This window comes from Danio rerio, chromosome 8 (genome assembly GCF_052040795.2).
Source record: "Danio rerio strain M-AB ecotype USA chromosome 8, GRCz13ab, whole genome shotgun sequence".
NCBI classification, from domain to species: domain Eukaryota; kingdom Metazoa; phylum Chordata; class Actinopteri; order Cypriniformes; family Danionidae; genus Danio; species Danio rerio.
This window is the reverse complement of record NC_141028.1, coordinates 14,671,109-14,698,356: the sequence shown is the minus strand read 5'-3', so window position 1 is coordinate 14,698,356 and position 27,248 is coordinate 14,671,109. Positions and strand designations below refer to the sequence as shown.

At 36.0% G+C, this 27,248-nt stretch overlaps 1 protein-coding gene across 19 annotated transcripts in view; it reads left to right on the top strand.

The window, feature by feature from the left end:
* fibcd1a (fibrinogen C domain containing 1a) overlaps positions 1 to 27,248 on the top strand; it is a 384,824-nt gene that overhangs the window by 74,185 nt on the left and 283,391 nt on the right. For 7 of the 19 annotated variants that reach the window (XM_087264415.1, XM_087264407.1, XM_087264412.1 and 4 more), the window contains one exon: positions 13,769 to 13,903. The exons of the other annotated variants lie outside the window; for them this stretch is intronic. The gene's annotated coding sequence lies outside the window, so the exon portion shown is untranslated. The remainder of the gene's footprint in view (positions 1 to 13,768; positions 13,904 to 27,248) is intronic. 19 annotated transcript variants of the gene reach the window in all.

The window sequence follows — 27,248 nt, the reverse complement described above, 5'->3', positions numbered from 1 at the left end:
CGACTGACTGACCAACCAACTGACTGACTGACCGACTGGCTTACTGAGCGATTGACTGACCCAACGTCCTCCTTCCCTAAACCCAACCAATAGTGTTTTCAAAAGCACAGATTGAACCGCCAACCCACTTCCCTAAACCCAATTGACAGTTTGTGTTCTATATTTGTTTTTCTACTATGGAAGTCAATGGTTTACCAGTTTTCAACATTCTGAAAAAATATCTTCTTTTGTTTTCAACAAAACAGTTTTGTTTGAGAGTGCATGGATGTTTCCCTATACTGTGTTACAGCTGGAAGGGCTGAGTAAATGATGGCAAAACTTTAATTTTTGGGTGAACTATCCCTTTAACTCTGCTGAAATTAAATCAAATATTAGTATCGTGTCTAAAAATTAATATAATTAATTTATATATCCCATCAAAAGAAAATAATGACACTTCTAAACACTTTTAAAGCATTTTAAATGTTATTTTCCTCCTTATAGTTCTCTCTCTCTCTTTCTCTATCCACCCCTCTCTTACTCTCTCTCTTTAAACAGTCCGATGTGCATTTTCCCATTAAATCAGACGAATATATTATAAGCGCTCGGCTATTATGCTGTGAAGTAGTAGTCTGTCAGTTTAAAGAATAGTCTTCAGGCTGGAGGGTAAAAATGGATTTTGATGGCAGAGTAGCTTACTCAGCTGTCTGAGGAGAGAGCGCTCCAGCATCATTCACATTTTATAACCAAATTTGTCAACAGCGACTCGACTCTGCTGTCCTGACCTCTCTAAAACTATCGCCCCGCTCGCCACAGTGATTCAGCTGGATAATTCCCTAAGAAATTTCACAGCTTATTCAAAGCAATGCATCTCAACTGCTGGGTCAAGAGTAAAACACAGTACTTTCTGTACTTCTGCAACAAGGAAGAACGCAGAATTTATGTTAAATATAATAAAGCAAGGGATGTTTGATGTATTAGGACCTTGTAAAGTATTGAGCAAAACTTTCTAAAATATTTCTCAAAAAGTTTTTTTTTTCCCTGATGATACTTTTTGGAGATCAAGAAAGTTATGAAGAAGTAAAAGTGCATGACCTCTAAAACATTTTTTTTGTTTTATCTTTTTGACATTTTAAATAATTCATCTGTGACACTTTATTTTAAGGTAGAATTCTGGATATAGTCTGGAGAATAATCATGGTTTCACGGTTATCACGATTATTATGCATTTATTTCAAAACACCACTAATTAAGAAAATCACATGAAAGCTATATAATAAAAATATTTTAAAGTGTTAATTTTTAGCTGCTCAGTAACCAAATAATACAGAACATAATAATATTAAAAACAAACAATAGTCCATTTTTCTTTGGACTTAAAAATAAGTGAAAGTGCATTTAAACAAGTAATAATTTTACACTGAAAATAAATGACAGAACATTGAATAAAAAAGTAATAAAGTATTTCTCAAATGTAAACCTTCAACCCAGGCTCATTCTGAAAACGTAACACTATATACATTTCTGGAGAGTGCCAAATACGTCCCAGGAGGTAAATTTTTTTTTTTTTTGGTTTTCAAGAATCGCTGTGTACGCTCTTTGAGATCTCATTTTTCTCGTGAGTGCTATTTGCGCTTGCTGTTCTCATGTAAATACACCAGAGGCTGCTGTCGACTGACTGACTGACCAATCAACTGACTGACCGTCCTCCTTTCCTGAACCCAACCAATAGTGTTTTTAAAAGCACTGATTGACTTTCACCCACTTCCCGAAACCTAACCGACAGTTGTAAAAAGTAATCCAGAAAAAGAAAAGCCCCCACCTGATTTTTACCGCGTTTTCAGATTTTACCACATTCTTACCCTGTTATTTACTTGTTTATTTTATTTTTTGGCTTTTGTTTTTGTCTTACCTGGCTTTTTGGCTTGTATCCCATCGTCTTGGTCATCTCAAGTCCATCGACGTACATGGTAAGCTAACTGGACAAACTGGTAACAGCGCGAAAGCCGTCCATACGTAGGTAAGCATGAAAAGGAACGCCGTCATACCGCTCGTAGCGTTCATTTTAAAGATGAAATGCAGCCATACGTACTTCTGGATACATAATTTGCTATCTCCAGAAATGTAAATAGTGGGACGTTTTCATGAGCCTATGTTAGATCATTCTCATTCTATACTTTAAAACTTTAAACACAATACCAATAGAGCTTTACCTACATTAAGTGTTTTTTAAGCAGTCAAAGCCTACCTCTTCTCTCTGGCTTACTTATAAAAGTTGTTATTTTGTTTGGTTTTGTTTTTTAGGATTTGTGACTAAACAGAACTTTTAAAAATAATTTTGATGTTTTAATTTATTGTACTAGGGCGAAGCTGTGGCGCAGTAGGTAGTCCTGTCGCCTCACAGAAAGAAGGTCGCTGGGTCGCTGGGTCGCTGATTCGAGGCTCGGCTCAGTTGGTGTTTCTGTGTGGAGTTTGCATGTTCTCCCTGCGTTTGCGTGGGTTTCCTCTGGGTGCTTCGGTTTCCCCCACATTCCAAACACATGCAGAACTGGTGAATTGGGTAGGCTAAATTGTCCGTAGTGTATGAGTGTGTGCGCGGATGTTACCCAGAGATGGGTTTTGGCTGGAAGAGCTTCCGCTGCGTAAAAACTTGCTGGATAAGTTGGCAGTTTTTTCCACTGTGGCGACCCCGAATTAATAAAGGGACTAAGCCGACAAGAAAATGAATGAATGAATTTATTGTACTATTTACTATCTTTTTTCTGAATGTTTTTTTTTTATTATTTTGCCATGAAGCACTTTGGTCATCAATCATGTTGTTTCAAGGTGCTATACAAATAAAGTTGAACTTGAGCTTTACCTTCGTCATTTGGTTAAAAGAAATTGACCTATGTAACATAAAAACAGGTTGACTAGTTTATTGGTACACAAAATCACAGGTATTTTACTTATATATCATTGTAGCACATTTGCTCTTCAAACTAACATTAAAATATCACATTGTTCAGTTTTAGACTTATTTTTCGATTAAATCCTTGTCGTATCAGTAGTTGTATCGGGTCGCGTCCTGTTTGGTGTCCTGAAGCGACAGCAGCAGCCGAGAGAGACACTGATTAAGGCTCATTTTGTGGGTCATGTAAAAAGATGAGAGAGAGAAATCCCTCTAGGAAGCCTGAAATGACTTTGCTGTTTGCCTGTGAGAAGAGCTAGAGAGAGACGGTTTGTTTACAGACCCGTCATATTCTTCCTCCCACATGCGGAAAATCGCTCCAAAACGCGGGGGTTGCCAGATCCCAGAGCTCCCGCACCCTGGACAGAGGGCATGGAGCAGCAGCCCGGCTATCGATCCAATAAAGAACGGGGCAGGCAGCTCATAAGCGAACTCAGGGCCCCTTGACATTGCATTAAAGTTGGCGTTTTATGGGAGCAGCTTCCCACAGGTGAAGCGGCGTGGAGGTTTTATTATTGTAATTACCCGTGGCAGGTTGCTTAGTGTTGGCTTGGCTGAAAAATACCTCCGCGCTATTTTCAGCACATGGATGCAAAGCGCCCGTTAATATGGGGAAACAATCAGCACCGGATCAAGCGCGTATGCATGGAGAGGATATCTTTTAAGGTGGTTTTGCACTGGAAAGCTGTCATACGTGCATTTCATAGAACAAATCGTAAATAGAGGATTATTGGAGTTTTATAGGATTTATAGGAAAACTAAGTCTTTTAGTGTCTTTGTAAATTATTTGTGATTCATTCATTCATTTATTAAATTTTCTTCAGCTTAGTCTCTTTATTCATCAGGGGTTGCCACAGCGGAGGCCCTTCCAGCTGCAACCCATTTCTGAGAAACACCCATACACTCTCACATGCACACACACACTATAGTAAATTTAGTTTACCCAGTTCACCTATAGCACATGTCTTTGAACTGTAGGGGAAACTGGAGCACCCGGAGGAAACCCACACGAACACAGGGAGAACATGCAAACTCCACACAGAAATGCCAACTGACCCAGCCGGGACTCGAAACAGCGATCTTCTTGCTGTGAGGCGACAGTGCTAACCACTGAGCCACCATGCTGCCCTTATTTGTGATTTATTTACCAGCAATTACTACACACATAAGGTTTGCTGTTTGTTTAAATGACTTATTTAAAATGAGGCGAACTTAATTGACAACTTAATTGTTTAATGCTTAATTCACTTTAATTTGTGAAACCTAATTATTTAGCTAAATTCTCACATGTCGTCCCAAAACAAATTGATTGCAACATGTGAAAATGTGGCCCTATATACGTTTCTGGAGATTGTGAATTAGGTAGCCAGATGTATGTGGGGCTGCATTTCATCTTTAAAACGAACACTATGGGGCACTATGACGGTGTAAGAAAGCAGGTAAGACAAAAGTAGAAGCCAAAAAATAAAATAAACAAGTAAATAACAGGGTGAGGACGTGTAAAATCTGAAAATGTGGTAAAAATCAGACTGCTGTGTGGGCTTTTTTTTGTGGAGTGCTTTTGATAACTGTTGGTTGGGTTTAGGGACGTGGGTCGGTGGGTCAATCTGTGCTTTAGAAAACACTGTTGGTTGGGTATAGGAAAGGAGGAGGGTGGGTCAGTCAGTCAGTCATTTAGTCAGTCAGTGGACAGTGGCCTCTGGTGGATTAACGCAAGAACAGCAGGCATGAATGGCACTAGCAATAGAAATATGAGATCTAAAAAAGTGTAAACTGTTTTTTACAATGTATGTATCTACTTACTTAAAATAGCAATAACGGGCTAAGCTAAATATTAGGAATATTTATACTATAGGGCTGTTGCTCGATTCTGATTGGCTGATGAAAATTCTAAGCCGTGTACAGGCAGTAAAAAGTCTTTATTGGTTCTTGTGAACTAACAGCTTTATGTTGCATTATAATACTAGAGGGGTGGCAGGATGGTGCAGCGGGTAGCATTGTCACCTCACAGCAAGAAGATCGCTGGTTCAAGTCCCAGCTGGGTCAGTTTTCATTTCTGTGTTGAGTTTGCATGTTCTCCCCGTATTGACGTGGGTTTTCTCCTGGTGCTCCAGTTTCTCCCACAAGTCCAAAGACATGTGCTATAGGGGAATTTGGGTAAGCTAAATTTTCCAAAGTGGGGGTCAATCTGTTCTTTTGAAAACACTATTGGTTGGGTTTAGGGAAGGAGGAGGGTGGTCGATTGGTCAGTCAGTCAGTGGCCTCTGGTGGATTTACACGAGAACAACAAGGGAATGGCACTTGCGAGAGAAATTTGAGATATTAAAAGAGTACAAAGCGACCTCTGATGGATTCGCAAAAACAAAAACTGCAAAATAATGTCCTGGCATGTATTTGGCGCTCTCCAGAAATGTATATAGAGCTACCTATTCAGAATGAGCCTGGGTGATCAAAACAGCATTTATTGTTTCAGTTTGATAAAATGAACAGAATCTAAAATGTGTGTCTTCGTTTGATAGCAGCACAAAACTTCTTGTGGTTATTTCATGGGATGTGTGTGCTATATAATGTGTAGTGAAGATTTATTCACACATCAGCTGAAACAACACAGACCAAAAGATTGATCTTGGGATCAGGGCTGATCTTGACCAGTTTTTCGCCCTAGGCAAGATTTCAGCTGGTGCCTCTCGCATGGAATAAAACTGCATTGCTTTAAGACATAAAACAAATTATACATGAAGAACCTTTAACATTCATAGAACATTTCCATCGCACAAAAGAATAATGGAGACTCTTCTTTCAATTTTTGAAACATTCTTCACAAAAAGAAGATTATTTTAAGAACAGATCACTAAAAACTTTGTGCTAGAATATAAAATCAGAAATTAATAGGCTGCTGCTATATTTGAAAAAAAATGGGGTGGTTTTGTTAGAGTGTACATATGCATAGAAAGGAATGCTAAATAACATTTTTATTTAATAACACATTTTTATTTCCATGTGAGCCAACATGGGTATAAAATATAAATATTTGATTTGATAAACTAAACACTTTAGTTTAAGTAACAATTATCACTAACTAGTGGCTCATACCTGCCTCTTATTAAGATATCGGCAGTTTTTGTACTTATAAAGTAAACTTCTACCTTAATAACTATTAATACGCAGCAGGCTAGGACTTTGAGAAAAAGTTAATAGTCTATTAATAGTGAGAATTGGAACCTTCAAATAAAGTTTGACAAAATATTTGTAACGCAATTTTAAAAAACAAAATTTAAATACAGTAAATGACACTCACTACAAAAATAAAAACTTTATAAAACTGGAGAAGTATAATGCAAATGAATAATAAAACATTCCTAAATTCAAATTCTAAACCAAACTAATTTTAGCTTCAGTTCGATTTGCTCACAATTACATTAACATTAACCGTACTTGATAATGTACTATTAAACATGTAAAAACTAAACAAAAAATAAAAGAAAAGAAATATGTTTGTCTCTATTTTTATATAATGGAAATTAAATATGTTGATGCGTTCATTGTTATGCTTTTGTGCTGGTTTAGGCAATAGACAGAAACATAGCATTATAATTGTTCTGAGATTTATTGTTCAAAATGTTGTTTCTGTTGATTTCTGTAGTACCCTTGGTAGTCAGCTTCAGTAGTTCATTATGTTGGTTTCCAACATTCTTTGAAATATTTTTTTTTACACTGATCTGTTCATATTATACACTGTAAAAAGTGATTAGTTGACTTTACTTAAAAAGTGAGTAAACCTGTTGCTTTTAAAGATGTTAGTTTAAGAGAGAAGAAGTAAAGCTGCCGTAACACTAGACTTTGAGCATGCAAAGTTCTGTTATATGGAACTGTTAAAAGTGGCGGGATAAAAAAAGATAATTATACATTAATAAAGTGAGCGAATAAGAGTTTGTGTTGGGTGGGGGGGGCACGGTTCAGTGGTCAGCACTGTCGCCTCACAGCAAGAAGATCAGTGATTCAAGTCCTGACTGGGTCAGTTGTTATTTCGGTGTGAAGTTTGCATGTTCTCCCGTGCTCGTGTGTGTTTCCACCGAGTACTCCGATTTCCCCCGCAGTCCAAACACATGTGCAATAGGTTAATTGGGAGTCGATGGGTGTTTCCCAGTTATGGGTTGCAGCTGAAAGGGCATCCACTGTGTTAAACGTGCCAGATAAGTTTTATGGTTTATTCTGTTGTGGCGACCCCTGAATAATAAAGGGACTAAGCTGTAAAAAAAAAAATGAATGAATGAAAATTGGCCGTCGTGTATGTTTGAATGAGAGTGAATGGATGTTTCCCAGTAATGGGTTGCAGCTGGGAGGGCATCTCCTGTGTAAAACATATGCTGAATAAGTTCATTCTGCTGTGGTGACCCCTGATGATTAAAGGGACTAATCCGAAGGAAATTGAATGAATCAATGAGGTCATGTGTTGATCTTTTATTGGTCTCATGCAATTACATAATGCTATTTTGCAGGTTTGAGTTCACCAAGCTTGATCTTTGTAAAACAGCAACATGTGAAACTTGTCACACACGCCTGTGTTTCCAGTTTGCTGCATTCTCATGGGTATGAATAAAAGTCTATGGGGTGAAAAGTGCAGTGTGACTGCAGTTTAAACCTGTTGTTTTTTTAAAGCTATTAAGCTGTTGCCTTAAAATTGAATAAGTAAATAAACTATGTGCATAATAATAAAAAAAAATGAAAAAAGTTAAGTCAACAGTTCCAAATTACAACAGTTTTTTAAAAGTACATGTTCAACTTCCCGCTTTTCCAAACCAGTTTGAGTTTTCCAAACCTGTCACTGGGGTGGTACCTTTACCCCAGTAACAAATTATCTTTATTTCTAAGAGTGAACCATTGACATCCATTTTAAGAAAAATTTATTTATTTTTTTGATATCTATGGCTTGTAACAAGTGGATGGCAGGGGCGGACTGGTACAATAATTCAGGCCGGGAAATTTTTTTAACCTCATGCCACCTCTGCTGCAATTGTTACCACTACGCTACCCTTTTCACGTAGTTCTCTGACTGCTAATATTGTACTCTATTGTAACTGTATTATTTATTGTACCATGTAGACTACTAGACAAATTATTAATGAATAAATTAATGAATCCTCAAAACTCAAGAGGCTCAAAACTTTCTGCACACACACTATTTCTACTTTTATTCCATATATTAGATTTTTTTGCTTGTTTGTTTTATAAAAACCTTGACCCACTAAGACATGATGCATGATTTTATTTACTTTTATTTGACCTATTATTTTTATTTTTAATTTATAGACTATGCCTATATAAATATAGACAAATTGTTGCTTATTCGCTAATTGTATTTTTTATTTATTTGTATCTACTGTAAGTCAATTTAGATTAAAACGCCCGCCAGCCAAATTATTATATACAGTTGAAGTCAGAATTATTAGCCCCCCTTTGAATTTTCTTTCTTTTTAAAAATATTTTCCAAATGATGTTTAACAGAGCAAGGAAATTTTCACAGTATGTCTGATAATATTTTTTTCTGAGAAAGTCTTATTTGTTTTATTTCAGCTAGAATACCCGTTTTAAGCCATTTTAAGGTCAAAATTATTAGCCCCTTTTAGCTATTTTTTTTTTCGAAAGTCTACAGAACAAACCATCATTATACTATACCTTGCCTAATTACCCTAACCTGCCTAGTTAACCTAATTAACCTAGTTAAGCCTTTAAATGTCATTTTAAGCTGTGTAAAAGTGTAAAATATCTACTCAAATATTATTTACTGTCATCATGGCAAAGATAAAATAAATCAGTTATTAGAGACGAGTTATTAAAACATTTATGTTTAGAAATGTGTTGTAAAAATCTTCTCTCCGTTCAACAGAAAATAGGGGGAAAAAATAAACAGGGGTGCTAATAATTCAGGGGGGCTAAAAATTTTGACTTCAACTGTAAATGTGTTGTATTTTGACCAACTTGCTCCCTTGGTCGCAAACCTAGTTGTGATTTTGCTGCATTTTTCTGCTTCTATGGCCAGGGCTTTTCTTCTTTTCATGTGCTCCCTCTCTGCTCCTTCCTTACGTTTTTGTTCCGTGTTATTGCATGACTGACTCGAAGTTGTAGCTGGTATCATAAGTTCTATGCAAATAGCTAATCAGGCAGTACGTCACTGAAATGATTGGACCTTATGGTGATCACGATTGCCTGATTCGTGGTTTGAGCTGTCCATCAAGCTGCAAGCAGCCTATGGCATGTCGAGGTGAGGTAATCGACGGCATGGCGGCAGGCCAGATTGACCGTCAGGCCCCCGATGTTCCCGATGGTCAGTCCGCCCCTGGTGGATGGTGAGCAAGTGATGTCAGATATTTCATTTTTATGTAAACTGTCTGTTGGCCAGCACTCACTTTTGGTGATTTACACATACCTAACTTTAAATAGTAATACTTTCTGGGAAGTTTCTTGCTCAAAAATGTAAAAAGTTTTACAATACAATGTAATGAGAATGTTTTTAACTGTATTCAATATTTTTTCCATATACAAACACAGGAAAACATTACTGTAATGACATAGAAAAATGATGCCTTGAAAACCGTGTCTCATGAGTTTATATTTCAAATTTGATGAGGATAGCATGCAAAATAAGAAACTATATAGGTGTCTGAGGCATTTTCCCAAACTAAAACATTCACAGTTGCTGAATAATTTGGTCTACATTCACAGTTAATGTACCTTTGATAAGAAGACACTGGCTTTATTATCCATTATCTAGAGTTTATGATGCTCAAAGCGAAAAAAAGTTATAGATGATTAAGTAATGCAAAAAAATGTACCGCACTAAACCTTTTATTATTTCATAAACAAATATATGAAATTATTTCTAGACTAATACCGTATAGTAATAGGTAGAAAGCCACACATTTTCTAAGTATATGTTTTGAAGTTGATGGCAATATCATGCAAAAAGAAAGTTCTGGAAATATTTTTCTGAGACTATGTCCTATGCTTTTCTCCTCCTTGTTTGTGGAAAAGTAGTCTGCTGGTTTCCCACGTTTGTCTTTTTTATATATCTATTGCTTGTAATAAGTGGATAGTGAGTGAATTATGGCATACTTTTCATTTTTATCTGAACTTTCCCTTCAACCGGTCTACTCAATATAAGTAAGTAAAATAACTAATCACGTTTTACAGTGCTCAACTATATGTTCAAGCATATGGCAAGCATCGACAAACCAGGATCACATCATCCTATTCTCAGATGATTTGTATATTAAAGAATCAGCATATGGCATCCACAGCTGTCGTGACCCTCAGATAAAGTTTGAGTCTCTGTCTGTCGCTCCGCTCAGCCCCAAAACAGCATCGAACGGCTGATGTGATTAAATGTTGTAGCAGCCAGCCTTCCACAACCCAAATTGTTATAATACACCATGAAATTTGAATGATCCAACTTTGAGGGAGGTTAAAGCTTGTTTTCTGCTTGACTCTGATATGCTTGAGACAGTTTCTTTATCATCCGCAGCCAATATGTATTTTTTTCTAGTCAATTTTCGCCCTTGTATTTTATAGAAGTGCCAACGCTGAGCATCAGGGACCAACACTAACCCGTGGACTGACAGCTTGGTTATTTAAGGCATTGTATACAGGGAGTTTATAAAAATAATCGAATAATACATTTATCTGTAAGAACACATGTTTCTTGGTGATTTCAAGGCGTTTTATTTAAAACCATTTGAAAAAAGAATGTTAGTAGCATAAAGACATTAAACATGTATTTTTCTGTACACTCTCAGAAATAAAGGTACGCGAACTGTCAGTGGTACCTTTTCAAAAGGTACACATTTGAATAATTGAAAGGTCCATATTGGTACCTCGAAAAAATATATTAGTACCTAAAAGTTTTAAGAGGAACACTTTTGTACTTTTTTGGTACTAATATGTTCCCTTAAGGTATTAATACAATTTGGACCTTTTGAAAAGGCACCTACCCTGTGACAGCTCATGTACCTTTTTTTTCTATACTGAGTGTACTGATGTGGGTAGCATCATTAGGTACTGTACTGTATATCGATAATCTTAAGCTAAGGGCTTTTATCCTTAGCAAAGCCTCATTTATTTCTTTAAAAAAGTAATGAAATCACCGAAATTTTGAAAGATATTTTACAGTTCATTTTAACACAGTATTTCAGTATTCTTTACGGAATAGTTTAGAATGAGAATGATTTAATAGAATGAGTTTAACCCCTGCTTGAAATACATTTAGCTAAATTTAAAAAGTTTTTACTGTCACACTTGATCAAATTAATGATTCCTTGCTGAATAAAAGTATTTTTGTATTTAAAGGTATCTGGTTCAAAGACCGACATTCCAATTTGGTGCTTACATTGCATAAAATTTTTGATTTTATTTAAATCCATGTAAAGTTGAATGTTTCAAATCTTAAAATGCTGTCAAAATATAGCAAAAGAGTGTTTTCACATTTATTTTACAAATATTTTTATGTAGAAATGAAATGGCTTACTTATTCTGACCAGTTGCTTGAATTACAAATTAAATTCTTAAACTTTTATTTAAATTGCTTTTCAGACAAAAAATCATCATGATCATCATTTTTTAAAAGAAATTTAAATACACTTTTAACTAACAGACAGTAACAAACTCTTTTAATTAGATAAACAGGGCCTTTTAGCTTTATTTAAAACACTTTAGATATAAGTATCAAAACAAAACTTTTCAAAGTAACAAAGTAATGATATCAAATGTAATCTTTTAGTTCTAATATATATATATATATATATATATATATATATATATATATATATATATATATATATATATATATATATATAATGTATGTATATATATATATATATATATATATATTAAACATACATACAGTTGAAGTCAGAATTATTAGCCCCTTTGAATTTTTTCTTTTTTTAAATATTTCCCAAATGATGTTTAACAGAGCAAGGAAATTTTCACAGTATGTCTGATTTTTTTTTTTCTGGAGAAAGTCTTATTGGTTTTATTTCGGCTAGAATAAAAGCAGTTTTTAATGTTTAATGTAAATTAAATATAACTTAACTTTCCTAATTACCCTAACCTGCCTAGTTAACCTAATTAACCTAGTTAAGCCTTACAAAAGTGTTTTGAAAAATATCTAGTGAAATATTATGTACTGTCATCATGGCAAAGATAAAATAAATCAGTTATTAGAAATGAGTTATCAAAACTATTATGCCTAGAAATGTGTTTAAAAAAAATCTTCTCTTCGTTAAACTGAAATTTTAGAAAAAAAATAAACATAAAAAAATGTAATTCTGCTAGAAAAAAAAAATTAAACAAAAACATTATTCTGGTTTTCTGAACAGATTTATACAGAATGTTGTACAATATTTAATGCAAGTACATTAAGCAAATGTAATTGAATTACCTAAAAAATATATATTTTTTTATCTGATAAGTGATTTAATTAAAGTAGTTACCTTATAACTAGTTACACTTAACACTGATTTTGACCCAGACAAAATATATTCACAAATTAATGAACAGTTTGAAAGGTAGCAAGAAGCACAACATCAGATTTGTGCGTCTACTTTATTGGCAAAGCCTTGAAAGTGTTGTTGGTTTTGTTTTTCTAAGCCCATGTGGTGATGAGCGTTGTGCACCTCAGGGCGGCTCATAGACTCAGTGTTGAACACGTGCTGGAACTGCAGAGCAGTGTCTACACAGAGAAGAGCTGTTCACACACACACAAACACCTGCAGTCAAACACAGAGCCGCTAATCAAAACACTGCGTCATCTCTAGAGTCATCCCAATGACAGAAAATACACATCTAGAGATATATGTATTTTTATGGAGTTTCCAACACTTGATATTATTAATTATATAAAAAAATAGGTTAACTCATTTGAACTTTTTGTAAGTTTTACATAAATATGAACACTAAACGCTACACTACAACTACTACTTGTTTTATAGTATATCTAATAGATTAGGACACATTTTCTTGAAAAGCAATAGTTCTGCTGTATTGTACTGTATTTACAATCAACCAACCAAATAACCAACCAATCAATCAATTATGCTTAATAAGAAGGTCCACCAGTGGACTATTGCAGCTATTTTAGTACATCAACCTATACTAAATGCAAATAAGAACTACCTGAAATATCAACCAACCAACCTATTGTACTTATTTTTGTACATCAACTTACACTAAATGAAAATGAGAAATCAATCAATCAATCAATCAATCAATCAATCAATCAATCAATCAATCAATCAATCAATCAATCAATCAATCAATCAATCAATCATGCTTAAGACAAATGCCAATCAATGGACTATTATAGTTATTTTAGTATGTAAACTTAAACTTAATCAAAATGAGAACCTGGAAAAATATATCTACAAATGAACCAACCAACCAACCAACCAACTAACCAATTATACTTAACAAGAATGCCCACCAGTGGACTACTGTAGTTATTTTAGTACATCAAATTAGACTAAATGAAAATGAGAACCTTAAATAACACACACACACACACACACACACACACACACACACACACACACACACACACACACACACACACACACACACACACACACACACACACACACACACACACACACACAGTTGAAATCAATAAATAGTTGAATAGAATCAATAGTTGAGTGAGTTTTGGCATACAATCTATAAATTTATCATTTTGACCCATACAATGTCAGTTTGTACTTGTAACACTTAAGACATGAATCCGACCAGATGATAAAGTAGGCCATGTTGTGTTCCTGACTTGTGTTAATTTCTCTTCCGGTCTGATAGGAGCTGATCCTGACATAAATCTGTGAGTGTAACACCTGTGGTTTAGGCCGTCTGTCCTGCTCTGCTTTTGAAGAGTCACAGATCTCCCATTTAATCCTCTCATGCGATTAGCCTTTGACCTGCTTGACGCCTGAGGTGTGGTAAAACTTAACACACAAACACACACAACACATACGCAATATGTGCTGACCGTATGGCTAATCAGCTTGGCACGGGAGGCTGCAACTCAAAACATACTGCGCTCCCTATCTAGGTCCCCATTTATATCTCTTATTAAGATGTGGTGTTTAATAGGCTGATCACAAGTGGGTGATGTTAAAGAGGGGTAAAATGTTTTAAGCTGGCCCATATCCACATCTTCCACAGGTTGTTGTGAATGAAAGGGATTTGATTGGATTGCTTTCATAAACACTCATGTGAGCAATTGTGTTCAAGCAGCCAAAAAACACAACCTGTTTTCTGTCTATTGACCCAAATGTTAGCATTAAGATACGTGTTATGAGAAAACACACCAAAACCAATGTTCAGGCTTTACTACATTAGGTAGAACCACAACTGTTCAGTTAAAAAAAACACAACTTGCACAACTTGTCAAAATTGCAACGAAAGTGATTGGTGTAAGATCAACATACAGTATGACTTGTTGGTTTTTAGGAATGCACAAGTAATAGCAAATGATCCAATGTATAAAGTACTGCCATCGGGGAAGCGGTACAGAGTTCCTTTGTTTAATAGTGATCTTTACAAGAAGTCCTTTATACCAGTGTCCATTGCCATTTTAAATAGTAAATAAATTACTTTAAAGGTCTTTTAAATCTCATTGGTGTTGATAAATGTTACATATTGGGCTCTATTTTAAAGATCTAGGCGCAAAGTCTAAAGCGCATATTGTTAAGGGCATTAAGGGCATGTCTGAATCCACTTTTGCTATTTTAAGGACGGAAAAATGCTCTAACCAGCGCATGGTCTAACAAGGTTGTACTTATTCTCTTAATGAGTTGTGGGTGTGTTTTGAGCATAACATACATTAAACCAATCAGAGTCTCATCTCACTTTTCCTGTAAGTAGGGGTGTCCAAACTCGGTCCTGGAGGGCTAGTGTCCTGCATATTTTAGTTCCAACCCCAATTATACACATCTGAACCAGCTGATCAAGCTCTTTTTATGTATACTAGAAACTTCCAGGGAGGTGTGTTGAGTAAAGTTTGAGCTAAACTTTGCCGGACACCGGCCCTCCAGGAGTTTGGACACCCCTGCCTTTAAGAGTCAGTTGCGTCACGCCATGGCACATTTGCGATTTAAATGACGGACTTTGTAAGTGGAAAAACTGAACGCTTCACTAGTGAGAAAACAGTTAAACAGACCATCTGCAGCGCAAGGATAAAGAATGAACCTCCTCCATTCGGCTTCTTTACCTTCTCTTTACTTTATTCTTTTACCTTTGTGGATAAGGAAACTGTGTTGGACACACTCCCCTGAAAGTATCCATTAGCCTACATATTTAATTTCGTTTGTTAAGTGCAAAGATTTGTTTCAAAACTATTTCTGAACTCAGTTCTAATTTCCAGCAAACGAATAAATGAACAATAATAACGAAGTGTGGCCAAAAAACTGAGTTATATCCGAACACGTCCTATTCTTATGCCCCATATGGTGATGAATACGTCTTCAAAACCCAACAGCTGATCAAATCTAAACTTGTTTTATTAAAAGAATTATAAATATGCATATAATAAATACTACTAATTATAATAATAACATTAAACAAATTGTTATGAATAATCTAATAAAGCCCCCTAAGATGAGGTATGGAGGCAGTGGTTTTTATATTCATGTAGAAAATAAGAATTTTTGTAACATTTTATTCCTTTAATTTTTTTATTTGTAAATATATTTGTGTATTGCTGTACATCCTGTGTGTATTAGGCAATGTGTAAATGTTTAACATGATTTGCGCTGGAGTTTGCACCAGATTTAAGCTGGTGAATTGTGCAGCCTATTTCAGTTTTTCAAAATAGCAATGCCCCAACAATGGGCCGTAACACACCTCCTTTTTTAGAAGGGAACACCTATCAGTGCACGAACTGGTGCAAATGGATTTGCTATTTAAACAACGTGGCGCAAAACATAAAAGTTAGGGTTGCGTTGGTCTGAAAATAGCAACAAATCGCGACAAAACCCGTCTTGGGCCTTATTGTGTCAGGTGTATGATAGGGCCCACAATATGAGTTGTTTGTTTTCAGTAATACACAAGTAATAGCAAAGGATCCAAGTCATGTTTTATTCCAATGTATGAAGTACTGGCATCATACAGCAATACAGGGTTTTTTTTGTGTAAAAGTAATCGTTTCAAGAGCCATGATACCATGTACCATGATATGTGATTTACCATAATGTTTGCAGATGTTTAAGATGCATGCTAAGTGAGTGAACATACGTGTTTATCTGAAAAATAATCCTAAAGTCAGTTATTCTCCTATGTCAAAACTTGTCTTTGTTTTGGTCTTCACACACTGCACCTAAGGTTAGTTTTTAAACAAAAATCACAGCCGTGAAACCCCAAACGTGTGTTGTGCCGTCATGATTTTACTAATGAACACTATAGTACAATAACCTATTTATTGAAGAATGCTTTCTCATTGAATTCAGGCTTAAATTGATAAAGTAAAAACTAAACTCACACTCACTCAGTGCAATTACTCTAGCATATGCTGCAAACCAGCCCTGATAATACAACCCAAAGTGCTGGGAAACACACACACACACACACTCCCCCATTCACTATGCCCAATTTAGTTTATCCAATTCTCACAAGTTTTTGGACTGTGGGGAAACCTATGCAGACACGGTGAGCACATGCAAACTTCACACAGAAAGGACTCCTGGTCTCAAACCTGCTAGTGTACTCCTATGAGGTGACCATATTAACCACATTATCGGCGGTTGTCCATTTGTTAGCATTTGATAAGTTGTTATCTAGTATTTGTGAAGGGCGTTCCGTTTACAGCATGTGCTGCATGTAGACCAATCAGAACAGACTGGGTCTTCGGACCAATCATCACCAGCCGATTTGAATCTTATCACTCGAAAAGGGCATTATCAGTGGTTATCAGCTGATAGATTGGGCCAGTAGGGGGCTTCTGTGCCTAATGGTTTGCTCAGAAGGCTGTTATCATCCATTCACATGGTTAATCAGCTATAGATCACATACGACTGCGGCCGGAAGTTAACAAAGTTATTTAATAAATTTCCCACTTATTGTATCTACCCCAACCCTCACAGTAATGTAAAAACTTATCTGAATCTGGAGTCTTCTCTATTAGTATAGCTGGTAAGCCATGCGGATGAATGATAACAGCCTTCTGAGTCTACTAGTAGGTGCAGAAGGCCCCTACTGGCCCATATCTATCAGTTGATAAACACTGATAATGCCCATTTAATCTAGGGATAACATTCGAAGTGGGTGTCATCACAGATTAGCGTTTTGCAAAGGAAGGGTTTGGAACATTTTTGTTCAGGCGTCATCAAGCAAATAAAATAAAAATAAATGCATATTATAAGACATTTATTCATTCATTTTACTCCGGCTTTGTCCCTGATTAGAGGTCGCCACAGTGGAATGAACCACCAACTATTCCAGCATATGGTTTTCACAGCTGATGCCCTTTTACATGCAACCCAGTACTGGAAAACACCCATACACTCTTACATTCACACACAAACTCACACTAAACACTATTGCCAAATTAATTTATTTAATTCACCTATACTGCTTGTCTTTGGACTTGTGGACTCGCAAAAACAAAATATGAACCCTTTGTAATCCATTATAGGGACATTTTAAATTCCACCCAATGTGTCCTGTAATTTTCATGAATTAGGTGATTAGGTATGGAGAGCAGGCAATGTTTTGTGACTGTCTGAACACATTAGTCCACATGAGCCTCCGCAACACAAAAGCAATCCAGTTGAATGTGTTTTCAACAACCTCTGGAATTGGTCAATAGTGCCGTCCTTGTGTGATGAGCTTGCTAACATACAAAATACTAGTTATGAACAGGACTCCATTGTGTTTGGTTTAATCACCTGAATTAGCATACTTGCGCACTACAAATAAGCCATTGTTGCGAGACAACATGAAGCTAATAATAGCTTATGTGTTTCCTCATAAACACGTTTCTTAAATAAGGTTTTCAGATCCTCAAAGGCTGTCATATAAATGCGAGCGTTTAATCATCCTGTCAACTTGTGTTATGCATTTAATCTTGCTTCACCGTGGCCTTTTCCACTAATCATTTTAATATATTTTCTGGATAAGCTTTAAAAGCTTCGGCAGTAAACATCATATATTCCTGGATCCATCTCTTCACGTTTTTTTTTTTCTCCATCTGAGCGATTTACAAGCCTGCCATTTCTCAGCTAGAGCTTTAATAAAATGAGCTTCGCTTCAGAAAGTTTCAGTAATTCATGCTCTAAAGTTTCTCTTACGGACATTTTCTCTCTCAAATTAAGAGTCGTAAAAGAATAAATTCCACCCTCCACCTGAAACATCCTCCGAATTACCACTACAAATGGATCAAAGCCCAAGTTTTAAACTGCCCTGATTAAAATTCACAGTCTCATTTTGTTTATTGCCGGTTTTCATCTCGGAGACTTGCTTTCTCTCCCCGGGCCGATTTGTTTAAAACCCCCATCAGTTGTGTTTCAGCACGAATTGTGCATCTCTGTGGTCGGCTGATTGAAAAATTAAACATTTTCAGAAAAGAAACATGGTGTGATAATGAGGAGAAACTGAATGGTGCCTGTTGGGATTCTCTGCTGAACTCTTGCCCAGAATCCGTGCGGCCCCTGAGGGTTTTGTCCTAGAAATTCCTCTCTCCAGTCGCTGGTGATTTCTCCATTGCGGATTATGAGTCTTAATCAGAATCCTTCTCAGAAGTGCCCCTAAAGCTTCAGCGTCCTGTGCTCAAACACAGATAATTACTCTGACAGCTGTGGACCTGAGCGCGAGTGAAGACGTCCATGGTTCATGCCAGCCGCTCCGAGTCTGAAGACGACGCACTGCTGGATAATGGCTTTACGCCTGGCTGTGGCACAACTCTGCACTCACCGTGACCGTAGCCAGGGTTTCAGAATTAGTAAAGGCTGAGAGTTGATAGGAATTGTGCAATATAATGTAATAATGCCAAATCCAACTCTCTCTCTGAACTGGTGTATGAATGATGAATAAGAACATATGCTGTATGTTAATCTTTAATGAATGTTTAGGACTTTTAGCTTGCCTTTGTTTATGGCTATCTAACGACCAAACTTAATGAAATTGCATAGCCTTCATCCTGGCTACGATCACATGAGGAAACTTAACTATTTTATCTATTGTCACAAATCGTAGTATTCGTGATGTCATCCATAGGTTTCTGAAGAGCACAAATGAAGCTACAAGTAGGTGTGGCCAACCATTGTCATTTTGTTCGCACATCATCGCACTGACCGGGGGTAACCAAACAAGGGCAAAGAGGTAGAGTGTCAGTGGAGCTACAGACTTTACCATCTCATTCACTCGGATTTTTTTTTTATTTTTGAACATGAAAAATAGACTTCATAGTTGGCCGTGGGCCTGGCGCTCAGGTTGCCAATGCAAAGGGACTAGAGGCCGGAATTGCTCCAGAGAGGCTTTGGGCTGTCAGGTTCACTTTTAAACAAGGGATTTAATCAAAGATGTGGGTTTTACACAGGGATTTGTCTATAAAGCCTTATTAATTAATGCTGCTCACAGCTTCTAATCTTTAGCTGCTGCCAAGACTGATGGGGACCATAGGTCAGCGAATCAAACATGCTGTCCGTATGGCAGCAGAGCCCACAGCGCCAAACCATGTCTTGCTTTACTGATGACCTCCAGACCTCCTGTGTCAACCGGGGATCAACTTAATGTTGTCGTATGCATAAGCTGGGATTTCGGGTCACGCTCAAAATAAACTTTACACTACTGGGAAACTGGAAGTTGCTCTCTAATGAAGGATCCTCAGGACATCATTTTCAAATGCAAAATTTGGAATAAATATTGATATATTTTATCAAACACACTCACACACACACACACACACACACACACACACACACACACACACACACACACATACAGAATCAGAGGAATTAAACAAATTAAAAGACACTTGACAATTCTCAGCCTCTCTTGGATTTTCTAAATTTATTAGGTAATTGGGTCTAATCCCAATTCTACCCCTTAGCCCTTCCCCTTACCCCAACCCCTAGTTTCGCGCTCACAGAAGTCAGGATATGCACAACTAAGTATTTTTTTTTTGTTATTATCACAATTTTTTTTTTTTTACAAAAAATAAGTATACTTTTAATACATTCATAATCATATGTCATGCTTAAAAAAAAAACTAAAATAAAAGCTGCAAAATTGTACTATCTATAATGCATAATAATAACTCCTGTGCATTAGTATCGGCATGAAAACATAACATCGTTGCCTTTGGTGATTTCCTGATGATAAATACCAAAAAATAACGCAACTGGAAAAACTACAGCAGTCACGATAGTCAATCTCATATGAAGCAATAGATCGCAATGACGTGATGACGTGTGCAGGTGCTGTAGTGCTGTCCCATTTCTTAGGGGTAATTTTTTAAGCCCTTCCTTTTGACACTCTGTTTGGTAGGGGTAAAAAATAGAATTGGCATTGGGCCTTAGTTGTTGTTTATTTTATCTAGAAATTAAGAAAAAATGCGTTCAGAAGTTTATAGAACAAAACAAAAATGACATTTTGGACAAACACAACGATAAATTGTAAATCCAGAGAAATCCTGAATTTTATACTCTGTCTTAATAGTGCTGTATAAATACATATAAATACATTTTATTTTATTTCAGTCAAACTTTATTATAAATCTAAAACGTGTATATATGTACAGTATATGCTTTGACAGTGTATTCTTTAATAAAAAATCAAATGAATCCATCAAAATATGATAAATGTCATATTGGCAAAAGAAAAAACACTAAAGTTGGATAAAGCAAGACAATTTTTTTTTTGTCAAAAAAGCTGAACTAGTTTACCTGACGATTGTCATGACATATGGATTGAAGTTTAAGTTTATTTATTTTTTACAACAAGGGACAGTGTACATCAATCATTGTTGACCAATAATGTAAATGTATCCAAATTACCCAAAGACTAGTTTTCATTGGTAGTCCCTTTGCCAAACCAATAAAAATATAAATTCCAACTAAAAACAATACTCAAATAAACAACAGAAAACAGCAAAGACAACAATTTCAAAAAGCCTAGTGTTAATGCTGATTAATAAGAAGCTTAAAATTATACCTTATTAATTTATTCATTCATTAATTTTTTATCTACTTTTCTGGGGCCGGTCACAGGGGCAAAAGTCTTAGGAAAGAACCCCAGACTTCCTTCTCCCTAGACACTTCCTTTAGCTCCTCCGGGGGTATCCCAAGGCGTTCCCAGGCCAGCCACGAGACATAGTTCCAGGAGACATCCAAAACAGATGCCCGAGCCACCTCAGCTGACTTCTCTCAATATAGAGGAGCAGCGGTTCTACTCCGAGCTCCTCCCGGGTGACAGAGCTCCTCACCCTATCTATAAAGTTGTGCCCTGCAACCCTGCAAAGGAAACTTATTTTGGTTACTTGTATCAGAAATCTTGTCCTTTCGTTCATGGCCCAAAGCTTATGACCATAGTTGAAAGTAAGAACGTAGTTTGACGGTAAATCAAGAGCTTGCCTTTCGGCTCAGCTCCTTCTTTACCACAACGGACTGGTACATCGACTGCATTACTGCTACCGCTGCACCAATCCGCCTGTCAATCTCATGTTCCATCCTTCCCTCACTCATGAACAAAACCCCAAGATACTTGAACTTTTCCATCTGGGATAAGGACTTTCCTCCAACCTGGAGATGGCAAACCACCTTTTTCCAGTGGAGCACTATGGCCTCGGACTTGGAGGTGGTGATTCTCATCCCACACTCATCAGCAAACCCACCCAGTGTATGTTGAAGGTCCATGTTCAATGAAGCCAACAGAAAAATCATTCATTTGAAAATCCTGAAATCCTGTGGTCGCCGAACCGGACCCCCTCCAGCCCAAGGCTGCGCTTTGAAGTTCTGTCCATAAAAATTATGAACAGAATTGGTGACAACGGGCAGCCCTGCCGGAGTCCAACATGCACTAATAACAAGTCTGACTTTAGAAGATTTTTATTCTCTAACATCTAAAATCATTCTCTATCTTTGATCTTTACAATTGCAAAAAAAAAAAAAAAAAGCGTAGAAAATCGAAATCTCACTAGACAGAATATATAGACAGTAAATAGAGTATAATCAGTTATCAACAATAAATCTTCTCCCTCTTGCGTTTAAGCAGATATTCTACTCTGATCTCATGAAGAAACGTAATTATTTTACATTTTGTCAGTTTAGTGGCTAATTAGTACAAATTCGTATGAGTTCAGCTATTTGAAAAGGTATGATTTTAAAAGGAGGCATGGCCACCAAACTCCACCCTAAACCTAAGAGTCATTAGGGGATCAGCAAATCATGCTAATTGTACACTGTAAAAAAAACTTGAAAAAAATTGAAATTACTTATTTGTTATTGTTGGTATGGCAAAAATTAATAAAAATGTCTGTACAACTACATTTAACATTTTAACTTAACATAAGGGTATGGCACAGCTGCAGAAAGACTTTTAATGTAAATTTTCATCTCACATTTACCTAGTTTGCTCTACAAAAAAAAAAAAAAGAAAAGAAACGCTTAGTGCGTGTGGACTGTTAATTTGTATTTAACTATTAAGTATTTATGAATTTTTTTTCTAATAAAATTAAAATTAAAATGCCTAAAAATATCAAATAATAAATCAAACTTTTAAAACAACTGCTCAAACAATAAATCAAATGCTCAAACAATCAAATAATAAATCGAAATGCATTCTTAAATGATAAATCACATGTATATTTCTTTTTTATGAACAACTCTGTAAAATCCCATAGTACTTAAATGACAATCAAATGCTTAAACTATAATTTAAATGGAGAAACCAGTTTCTGTTACCTCCTGATTACATACACACAGCTGAAAGCTTGTGATAAACTGATTACTAGGACTATAAAGACGTTTCATTCACAGACTCTTGGCTGAGTCTTGTTTTGTACTGTGAAGCATTACAAAGCATTTGTCCCTGTTTGTCTTGTCATGTTTTGATCCTTGTCTTGTTTACCATTGTTGTTGTTTTACCTTCTGTCCTGTTTCTAATTTGGTGGCTAATAAATGTTTTGTTTTATTATTTTTTAAAAAAATTTTTATGATTTGTTTTATTTGTTTTTATTTTTTTTTCCTTAACTGGTTGTTTGTTTGTACTGATAATTTATTATTTCCTAGTACCAATTTCCAAAAGAGTTTTGTTTTTTGTCAGAAAACTAATAATCTCATGTTAACCCAACTAAATATTTGTTTTTTTTTTACTGACAAATAATTTTACGTCTGTGCAGCTGATGTTTTCAAAAGTTCAATGAAAAAATGAAAAGAAACAAGGATTGTTTTGTTGTTGTTGTTGTTGTTGTTGTTGTAATGGTTTAAAAATGTTTACAGTGTATGATTGAGATTGCATGAATTCATATTAATTATACAATAAATCAAAAAGTTACGAGTGGGCGTGAGATAGCGTTGCATATTCCCCTTCACGGTTCACAGTAAGCATGTTGGCTTGTTTAGAATATACATGTGTGATTTAAAATGTATATTCTACAACAGGCAAACATGCTAAAATGAAAAATGAAATTCAGTCCATGCGTCAACACATTCTTCTACATTATTATAATATTTTCTAGTACAGTATTGTTTCTATTCTGGGCTCTCCTATGTGTGTCGCATTTGACGCTTCCATGATATGATTTTTATCTTATGCTTTCTGATCATTGCCACTGGCAAAAGTCTGTTTTAGCAGTCTGAGCAATGCTCAAGTGTAAACATATAGATATGCAGTACATTTTCAGCAAATTATCTTTTAGCAGCAAGATGTATATACAGAACCATAGCTCATGTCTTTCACTAGTCAGTTTTTTTTTTACTGTCTTCACTTACACTTGTGGTTCCACCTCTCGCTGCAAGCCAAATACAGCTGCTGAATAATTCAGCCCTTTATGCGTCGATATAGAGGAGTATTTGTTCCTCTAACACACACAAGCCTAAGACAAACTAATTAGTCAAGATTACGCCTGAATTCATGATACAGCAGAAATACAGAGCTGGAATTAATTCTGCACCTTCACATTTGCATTCCAGGGAGGGATTCAGTTATTCAATAAAAGCATCATGCAATATGGTGAAACACTGTTTTAAATGTTGACTTGTTTTGTGTTTACTGTGCCTTGAGTGTGTATGACCTTCTGCCCCCATGGGTCGATGGGTTAAGGCCTGCTTTTAACATGTTGCTCTACAGTCAGTAGAGCTGGATAGTAACAGTAATCTGGATTATGAAATCCAATAGCAAAAATTATATATATTTCATCTAGTAAATGTTAGCATCATGTTAGCAAGATGTTAAACATGCTAGCTTCTTTAAAACATGTTAAAATGTTAATAGTTAAATCACTTTAGAAACATGTCAGCAGTGTGATATATCTTTCTGGGAACATGCTATTATCATGCAATAGTGGGTTAAAACATGTTGAGATGTTAAAAGATGCTAACAGTCTGCTAAATCAGACTATAATTGTTTTCTACTGAAAAAACAAAAACAGTGCTGGCTTGGTAGGTTTTTAACTATGGCTGCTGGACCAGCACATAACCAGCAAAAAAACAGCTTGAACCAGCACATAACCTGCAAAAGATAGTTTAAACCTGTAGCTATGGTTCAAAACTGACTTAACTACCATAAAGTATATGCATGTAGAGCTGGATAGTAACAGATTATATACAATCTGGATTATGTAATCAACTTTCAAAAATCAAGTACTTGCAATTATAGCAAATGTTAGCAGTGTGTTAGCAAGATGTTAAAACGTGCTAGCTTCTTAACAACATGTTAAAATGTTAACAGTTAGTTAAATCTGAAGTAAAAACTAAAAACATTTTAGCAGTTTGATAAATCATTCTGAAAACATGCTAATACCAACAGTGAGCTAGAAACATGCTGACATGTTAAAAGATGCTAACAGTCTGCTAAATCCCACTATGAATGCTTTGCTGAAAAAACTTCACAAAAAGTTTTGAACCATGGCTGCTGGACCAGCCAGCCCAATCTCACATCAAAACATAACTATTTTATGTTTTGTCAGTTTAGTGGTTTAATTCATACAGATTCATACAGGTTCAGTCGCATGAAATGTATAGTTTTTAAAGAGGTGTGGTATCAAACCCCAGCCCCAAACCTTAATGTCACTGGGAGCTCAGCAAATCACACTAAAATATATGAATGAGATTGTGCAAATACTTACGAATTAGTTAAATCAAATAGTTATGAATTGACATGAAAAGCATTGGACCCACACATAAGCAGCAAAAGTCAGCTTAAATCAGCACATGATCAGAGGGAACCAGCGTAAACCAGCAGCCATGGTTAAAAACCGACTAAAAAGCATATGCTGTTTTTTAAACGTTTTTGTTAATGTAAATCATGGAATTAATTTAGTGTGTTTTCATCAGAGTTTGTTTTTTTTGCTTGTATATTTACATTTTGTTTTTTTAAATGCAAATTTTTGCATTTTGACCTTTTGAAATAGAAATTGGGAAAAAATATTTACTGTTACAATTTTTGTGATCATCAAAAAATCATCTAAAACATTTTTCTTTTGTGGGATTGAAAATGTAGACAGGCTGTTTCTCAATATGCGTTCTTCAGGGATCTTGCGTCCTCGTGTTCTCGTGCAACATCATCATCAGCTGCCTAAGTTCAGTTCCAATACTCAGACCGCAAGTACGGAGGACGCGTGAAACTTCCCGGATGGGTTCTTGATATTGAGGACGCAACGATGCAGACTTGAGCACCAAACTTGTTCTGGAAGTCCCAGAAGTCATTGCGACTGGAGCTGGGAAGCACTGCATTTTATTTAGATTTATTATTAAAGTTCAGAGATTATATATTTTTTTACCTCAGGAGTTTACCTAAAGGAAACTAAACATTACCATGAACATCTTAATAAATGAATAAACACATTAAGGATGTTTGTTTGCTGAAATTCGTATTGAAATCTGTTTTATTTATATTGTGCAGCATATATTTATAATGTTTTTATGCAGAGTATATATTTTGAAAAGGGGAAAAACAATAAATCGGTGTATGAATGCTGTAATGTTTAAAAAATGTACCATTTAAAATGCGTGAAGGTCATGTGATCATCAGGAAGAACGCTGCATGTCATTTCTCAAAGGACGCGTTCTCTGTCCTTGCGGTCTCCTGAGTTCGTTCTTCCGAGGACACCTGGCAAGACCGGTCTCCACAAGAACACAAGTCCGTTTTCTGCGTTCTTGGAATTGAGAAAAAGCCATAGAATTTCACTGACAGTGAGATAGAGACGCACCTGCATCATTATGCAGGTTTATATAAGTGGATGAATATATAGGACAGTTGCCTGTTGCTAATTGACTACCCACATGTGCTATTTTGTCCGCGAACCAATATGACGCATGTCATAGAGAGGCTACAACTTCACGCTTAGCACATGATATTGATTCAGGCATATTGATTGTCAGGTCAAACATAAGAGAAATCTCCACCAGTTACCTCAAGTGCTCATTCAGAATTTTCATTGGTCCTTGAGTTTATATATCTAGGTTGGCTCTATTTGGCAAATCAATGTACTCAATGAGTCAAATGATTCCTGCATGCATGTCCATGAATTATTCAAACCCGATGCTTTGAAGAGGTAAACAAAGGCCCGTTTCCATTTGATGGAGTGGCTCACCCTGAATGACCCAAACAAAATGCCATTGCTTTGTTCCAGGTTTGTTTTGCCAAAGCTTTTTAGACATCAAAATTCTTCTTATGCAGCACACAGGGATGAGATACCAGAATGCAAAGTGGCTTAAGCTTTGTGCATCATCTTGGTTTCATTTAACCTCATTGATATGCTCCATTAATGCTAAATTTAGCTGCTCTCGCATTCGCCATGCCCATAGATGTATTTTTATTAGCTACAACCCTTTTGTAATACATGCATGTGCAACATTTCGTAATTATCTCTGACTCCTTGTCTTACACTGTTTGCATTTGCATTACATTTGTATCATTTAGCTTGTGCTCTGGTTATTACAAATTGTGCTTTCTTCATACTGTATGACTGTATGTGGTAAAGTGCAATTTTTGTTATTTGAGTGGTCAACAAATGGCCAGCATGCTCTTGTGAAAGTTATATGAGGCTTTTGCAATTATGCGGATGTCATGAAATGTTAGCAGGAATCAGGCTAGTTCACTTGTTAGCCATTAGCCTTTACAC